Here is a 7,610-nt window from a genome sequence, read left to right as displayed (position 1 = left end):
ACACTGACAAAATAGATGCTTAAAATATTCAAGCAAGAGAGCCAGGGCCAGTGACCAAATGAGCAAGAGTGAGTGACTGTGAAGCAAGCTTTAGCACGAGGAGAAAGGAAGCGACTTTGTGTCTGCTTTGTCTGATGATCCTCGAGGAAGGGACATGTGTGACAAGGGGGCCCATGGAAAAACCTAGACAGCCTGTTACTATTCCATCATCAGGGCAGTGAGGAGGGAAACAAGGTGCCACACTTCGGATCCAATGGCTTTATGGCCTGAGGTGACACATTCTGTGGCACGTTCACCAGGAGCCAGACTTTCTCAGGATGCTCCTTTTCATCACAACTTGCCCAGCGACTGACTTAGGCAGAATAGCAGTGAGTTTCCCATCTTGAGAGTGGTTCTTTGTGTGAATTCCAGGCTCAGGGGAGAGTTGCCTGGTGGCTGGCCATAGCCGTGGGAGAGTAGAAGCTGCACCACCCAACAACCCATCCCCTTCCAGTCTGCACAGTGCACACCTGCTCTAAGTTGCTTTCCATCTAAATCTACTCTAAATCATTCATCTTCATTATAAGTTCCTACTGTGTCCGGGGTCTCTAAACCATGGTGGGAAGAGAGTTTATTCAAGGCGGATACTTTGATGATCAGCATCTATCCAGGTACAAACATAGTCTCAGGAGGCAAACAGAGTGTCTTATTTGGATTTATATAATTTACAGTAAAAAGGAATATAACATCTTTCTCCAATCAAGGTTTACTTGTTTAAGAAAACCTAAGAGCACACTGACTAGGAGATAAGCAGGTGATCTTTCAAGGGGGAATCAGAAAGAGATTGCTGGTTGCTTGGGGCCCATCTGAAGAAAGACACAAGAACTGAGTTGAGAAAGACAGTATTATCTTACACAACAGCTTTTTCTGCAGGATATTAAAGCACTTTATAAATATTAATTATCTCATCCATTCTTATCACATTGTATGAACCAAAGACATTATAGATGGCCGGTCGCCCAGCTCAATATGCTAAATATCTCAAGCTGTCTTTCACACAGACTGATTTTCAATTCAAAATACGCTCACCTCCCTGTTATTTGGAGATGTGATTGCACTTATGAAGGATCCAGTCCCCTTTGGTTCTTTCTCAATAACTTTGAATTGCTAAATATTTCTGCCTGTCCCCCACCTCTTCCCCTTTTATACATGTTAATTTAGCAAAATTAGAAAACGCAAATACATGAAAGTAAGGGTAAGCCACTCATAAGCTCATAATCATTAAAAATTACCATGGATATTTGGTGTATATTTATCCTGAAGATTTTCTAAATGCATGGGATCATGAGTTTTATTTCCTTTAATACTGTTTCATGTTCACTGATACCATTATTTTAGATATATTCTATATAATTGTTTTCGTATATTATATATCATAATTTTTAACAGCTGAGTGTTATTTCACTATATGGAAGCGCTATAATTAAATTAACTAAATCCTTCCACCTAAACACTGAGGCTGTTTCAACATTTTTGCTGTTATAAACTTCTGCCTCCAGCCCAGGCAATCAGCGTGTTCTGTATCCTTCTGAACTGTCTCAGTGGCCAGATAAGTATATGAAACCACATATAAGGGCTTGGCTTTGTTTACGGAAATGAAAATATATCCCACACTTCACTTCTTTCACATAAAAAAAAACAAGCCAACCTATATTATGAAAGTTCTTCCAGAGAGCTCTTTAAATAGTTGCATAGTAATTTATAGTGTGAATATACCACTATTTGCTCAGCCCTTTTCCTTGATAGCTATTCAGGCTATTTCTTGATGTTTGCCATACAAAGAATCCTGCACTAGACGTTCTTGAGCATACCGGCTAGTACGTTCAGTGTGTTCTTCCACAGCACAAGGACAAAGAAGTGGGACTGCTGAGTCAGATGACACATTTGTAATGTGATTAGATTTGTTATGCACACCTCTTAAAGGTATTTAGACCAGTGTGTAGAAAAATTCAAGCTGCTCTGTCAGTTTCCTTCACACAGATGCTCTAGCTAGAAATGTCTTGGGTGGAAATATGCAGACAGGAAGCTGATGCTCAGAAAGGTACAGGACATGTTCAAGGTCATACAGCTAAATATTTCAGAGTCAGGACTAGCACCTACTTCTCCTGATTCTCTGACAATGACTTTCTGCATAACAATAAGCCCTTATAGGGGTGGGAGGTGGTAAAAGGGAGAAAGAAAAGATGTATCCATCAGCTCTTGTTGTGTAACAAACTTCCCCAAAACCTAGTAGTTTAAAACAAGAACCATGTATTTAGTTAGGATTTTATGGGTCAGCAGTGTGGGCTGGGCTTTGCTGGAGGGGCTTCTGTCTGAGCTGGCCCCCTCCTGTCTATGTGGTCAGCCGTGGGTCAGTTGGGATGCCTCGTCTTCTCTGCTCCCTCATTCTGCAGTATGCTTCCCAGGCTTGTTCTTGAGGCCGTGACCAAAAAGAGTGTACGTGTGTGAGACCTCCTGAGGCTTAGGCTCAGAGTGAGCACATTCTCCCTTCTGCCACATTCAATGGTCAGAGAGCCACGGGGCCAGCCCAGATCTGAAGGGCGATGAGACAGACTCTGCCTCTGATGGGAGGACACTGCAAAGGGCATGGGAAGAAGGAAGATGTGGAGAATGGGAGCCACACTTGCAAGCAATCCACCAGGTTCTCAGGTTGATTTTTTCCCATTCTCCAAACAATTGCTTTGTTATCATCTTGACATGGCTGTTTGGAAAATCATGGCTTTCTAAGAGCAGAAATGTAGTAATACTTGTAGTGAAATCTCACAGTTCTCCCAAGATACCTGCGGCCCATTTGGGGCACTACTGTATTAGGTCAGATCTCTTTCCATTTTTAAAAATGGGTTTGCCAGATAAGAAAAATTAAGCACTTTGGCCATTTTACTCTGTTTCTGTAATATGTTATATAGAGCATTGCTGATGTATCTTCTCTTTAATCGTCAATTGGAGGACACTGCAGCTGTGTAGACTGTTTGGGGTTTATGTCTTTGTGTGTGTGTGTGTGAGTGAGAGACTTTAATCTCTCTGTAATTTTCCATCTCACACAGTAAACAAATGAAGAGGAGCACTTTACAGGTCATAAAAATAGGCAATAAATAAAGTCAAACACGGTATGCTTCCTTTTGATATTACAACAGGAGTGTGTCTGTGGAGATGAGGATTAGGCCAAGGGGCCACACTTGCTGGTTTAACGGGGCTCGGGCGCACACAGCCTGTGGATGCATGGAGAGCCCTGCAGGGTGACTCGTGAGTGCTGGGGAGGGAACCAGCTCTATATTTAGAACTTCTGGCTTCAGCCAGATAGAACATGGATTTAGGATGTGGGCTGAGGACAGGAAGGGAGCACAGGCATGCTAATATTTCGTTTGTTCTTTCTTGAATCAGCAGCTTAGCGTGGAAAGTTCTCTTCTGCGACATTTCTGTTTGTCTGTAATTACAGATTGGCATGGAACAGAAGGAAACTAAAGCAGAACTCTACTGACTTTCTACACTGGGCAACTTGTGATGTGTCTGAGGGTCCACTGGCCCCATCTGCGTCCAGCAGGAACTGGATTCTCCAGTTCTAAGCAAAAGCGGGTGAGCGGCTGCCAAAAGCTCCCAGTTTTCTGAAGGATGGAGTTGAGCACTCCGTGTGCCTTTCACAGTAGAATTCCACAATGAGGCCGAGAGTGTTTAAAACAGCTAAAATACTCATGTAGGGAAGCACTGTAGGTTTCAATAAAAAGCGCTTTGGAGACCTTCTATACCAGAGATCAATATTCCAAGGGAAACAGGATACACAGAGAAGTGGAAACTTTATTGTTTACTTGGAGGTATGAAAAGAAATAGGTCAGTGATTCGTTTCCATAGTGACTATTATTGAAATAAGACAAACTGACACCAATACTGATTTATTCTCCTATTCAAGCCCTTTTCAAAGATTACTTTAATCTGAGTTGGTTCTTGAATATAAACAAGAAGCCCAAGTTATCGTTCACAATAATGATCTTTTGCTACTTGTGAATGAGACTTTAAAAAAATTAAATTAAAAAAACCTAAATTTGTGCCATATCAGTTTGTGGGTATAAATATAATGTGTTTTAAGTATAGGAGTTGTGTTCTGAGCATTTGCAATTTATCCCTCGTTCTTAATTACCTATTCTTGCTTTACTCCCAACTACAGGATATTTATTTGCTATTGGTGAGCTCTGCAGCCATATGACAAGAGTTTAGGTAATAAACGTGGGCACTTAAGCTGCACTCCTGGATGACCAGTTATAATTTGACCTTTAAATCCAAAGCCAGCTCAGGTACAGTGTGTGGAATGCAGCTGTGTGCTGAGGAATCCAATCATTTTGGCCATGTTAACCATCACAATCAATTGCTGCCTGCGGACGTCTTCTGAAGTGATCAATACCAATTTTCCAGACAGCAAGAATGTCCCCATCAGCCACACGGCGCCAGTTCAGTGGGCATGTGTGGATCTAGGTTCCTGGTCAAGGTGTGATGAAACGAACAAGTGCTCGGCCCATCCTGGCCACAGACGCACGCCGTCGGGAATCTGGGTCAGGAGGATCTTGTTGCGGTTGCAGGTCTTCTGTCTGGACCGCTTCCATGGTTCGTCTCTTCACCTTTGTCAACACAGTGAAAGTGGGTCAGTTCTCAGCCCAGGGATGTGGACATGGAGTCTTACCATGTGTTCCAGACTCCTGCAGTGGGGTCAGCAGGAGCCATGCTGTGCATGGTAGGGCCGTGTGTGCAAGTGTGAGCGTGTGCTTCCGTGTGTATGCATGTATGTGTGTACATGAACGTGTGCGTGCGTGAAGGAATGTGAGTGAGAGAGGAACGTGGCCCGTGGCAGAGTCTATGGTGTGAGGGTGATTTCTTCGGCTGAAGTTAACCCTTAGTTGTCAGGATCTTGACTTCCCCAGTAGCAAGATGAACCAGGACCATTCTTCTTTTGCTCTGCCTTTCCTCAATTTTGCTTCTATTTGATATCTCCACAGGTAGATCAGTGGTAGAGAAAAAGAAAGAGATGATTTCTTGAGTAAGATGGGAGGGGGTGGAAGCTGAAGCTTTGGGCTAAAATTAGGTGAGACGATAATCGTGGATCAGCATGAAAGTAAGGAGCTTAAGTGACTGGTGGCCGTGCTGGCCCAGCTCAGGGATCCCATCTTTCCTGTTTCTCTACCATGAATGTTTGTCAAATGTATTTTTTCTATATTTAAGCAATTATTACTTTCTCATAGTATAACAAACATTAATCCCAGGGCTCGTGGGAGATGAGAAGACTGTGATGGAATAGCACTTTGCAAAATAAGAACTCGGACCTATTGCACTGCAAAGCTAATCATCTATTTTCAAGAATGGAGACCATTCGATCACTGGCAGAGTAGCTCTGCGTCCGCCCTCCTTTATGTTATGGCACCAGAGGGAAGGCATTGCACCTCGTTCTCTCTGGAGTGCCTCCAAACTGCACGGTCATGCTCTGAGCACAGCCTCCTCCCCCTTTCATACAGTTAGGAATCTGGTAGACACAGTTCAAGGTATTAGAAAGTGGTAAGCCAGTGCAGTTCATCTCTTATCTCAAACAGCTCGCTGATCCTTAAGAATGAGATCAATCATAGCCCAACAGAGCTACAGAAGCATGTCTCCTTTTCTTGTTTGCTTTCTGGGAGTACCTGCCAAGTTAGAAATCTACATAAATGAAATATAAATTACTAGTAACTTAAAGCACTAGACAAATCCTAGAAGTTTTTATAATTACACAAGACAGAACTACAATGCAAGTGACAGAATAATAGCTATCTGTTGGTTTTTGTGTTATTTCTAAGATTCTTAATAAAGACATCTCTCTTAAAAAGAGTAAACTACTTTAAAAGAATGCCAAAAGAAAAGAGAGAGAGAGAGAGAAAGATAAGAGAGAGGCTGGAAAGGAAGGAGGGAGAGTGAAAGGGAGGCTCTCTTTGAGAATCTGAATTTATAAACTGGTGAGAATGAACTATTGCTACTGACGAAAGACACTTTGTTCATGAAAGAATTAACAGCAGGATTCCTTTCATTTTTACTTTTGTTTCATTTCAAAATTTGCTATGAGATTTCAGAGTTTTATTATAAAATATTACAGGCACACACAAAGATACAAAGAATTATGCAGTAACACTATTCCAGGACTTGGTTAAAAAAATCACCCCCTTCCCTCTCTCCTCAATCACAACCCCCCTCCCAACAAAGGTGACCATTCTAGTGAATTTAGTGTCACTACTTCTGTATATTTCTTCACACCTTTACAATGTACGCATGGATCCTAAGCAACTGATCGTATTTTTGTGTATGTTAAACATCTGTAGGATTGATAGTATGCCCTGATTTCATCTTAGCCACCGCATCATGTATTTTCTTGCAGGTTTCATCTGCCCTAAATGTGTTGCTGCTCTTCGCTCATTTCCTTTTGGGCAGATACACAGCTTATTTACCCTCCACTCTCCGGACCAGGCTTCTCTCCAAACAGAGCATTTTAAATATTGTTTTACTGAAATCTCTGTTTTTAGTCCTGATTTTACTGGCAACTTCCCTACTCCTCAAAGGTACTTTTTCCAGTAACTTAGGCTTAAATATTCTAAATAAACTTAAAAACAAAACAAAAACTATTTTTGCGTGACTATAAAACTAATACGTGCCCATTTTAAATAAAAACACACAAAAATATAGTTCTCCCCTTTAACAATAACCACTGTGAACATTTTGGTGTATTTCTTTCCAGCAATTTTCATGTTTTGGTTTTGGTTTGCACAAACCTAATACTATCACAAGGGGCAATTTCCCTTGGCATTAAAAATCTATGAAAACAGGGGCGCCTGGGTGGCTCAGATGGTTAAGCGTCTGCCTTCGGCTTAGGTCATGATCCCAGGGTCCTGGGATTGAGCCCCGCATCGGGCTCCCTGCTCAGCGGGAAGCCTGCTTCTCCCTCCTCCACTCCCCCTGCTTGTGTTCCCTCTCTCGCTGTGTCTCTGTCATATAAAAAAAAAATCTATGAAAACAAAAATGTAAATGGCTGAAAAGACTTCCTGCCAGGCTCCAATTGTTGGGCATTTAGGTGGTTCTAAGATTTCACTTTATTTTCATTCAACCAATGTTCAGTGGGCACCTGCTACATGTTATGTGCTCATATTAGGTGTAGGAAGTGCAACAGTAAAAGAGACAGGACTGTATTCTTCCCAGAATATTAAATAAAAAGCACAACCTCCACAGATAATCTGATCGCCATTGTGACATGCACTGGAGAGAACAAGCAGGGGATAAAACGCTGAGATCCCAGGGAGGCAGGAAACAGTTACGTGGGGTAGGGAAGACCTCCACCAGGAGGAGAGGTAAGTACTCAGGTTGGGTTCAAAGAGAAACAAAGATGGCTATTTGAAAGGAAGAGTGTGTGTGTGTGTGTGTTTGACCTGTGGGTGGACACATCTGCGGTGTTGGTGTTGACAGGAAGCACGAGACGGGAGGCCAGGAGCAATTACAGATCATCATCCCTTCATTAAAACCCAGGTGCCTAAATCTTTCCCACTTTTCTGGTTATGTTGTAAAGAGCAGCCTAA

At 42.2% G+C, this 7,610-nt stretch overlaps 1 long non-coding RNA gene across 1 annotated transcript; it reads left to right on the top strand.

The window, feature by feature from the left end:
- The first annotated feature begins 3,493 nt into the window (after positions 1-3,493).
- On the top strand, positions 3,494-6,582 carry LOC118004488. Its single transcript, XR_004677598.1, has 3 exons — positions 3,494-3,612; positions 4,199-4,632; positions 6,422-6,582. It is a non-coding gene; the product is annotated as an uncharacterized LOC118004488 (long non-coding RNA).
- Positions 6,583-7,610: the final 1,028 nt, after the last annotated feature.

Source organism: Mirounga leonina, unplaced genomic scaffold, assembly GCF_011800145.1.
Source record: "Mirounga leonina isolate KUSES-001 unplaced genomic scaffold, KU_Mleo_1.0 Mir_93, whole genome shotgun sequence".
In the NCBI taxonomy this organism is placed as follows: Eukaryota; Metazoa; Chordata; class Mammalia; order Carnivora; family Phocidae; genus Mirounga; species Mirounga leonina.
This window is presented reverse-complemented; position numbering and strand designations above follow the sequence as displayed.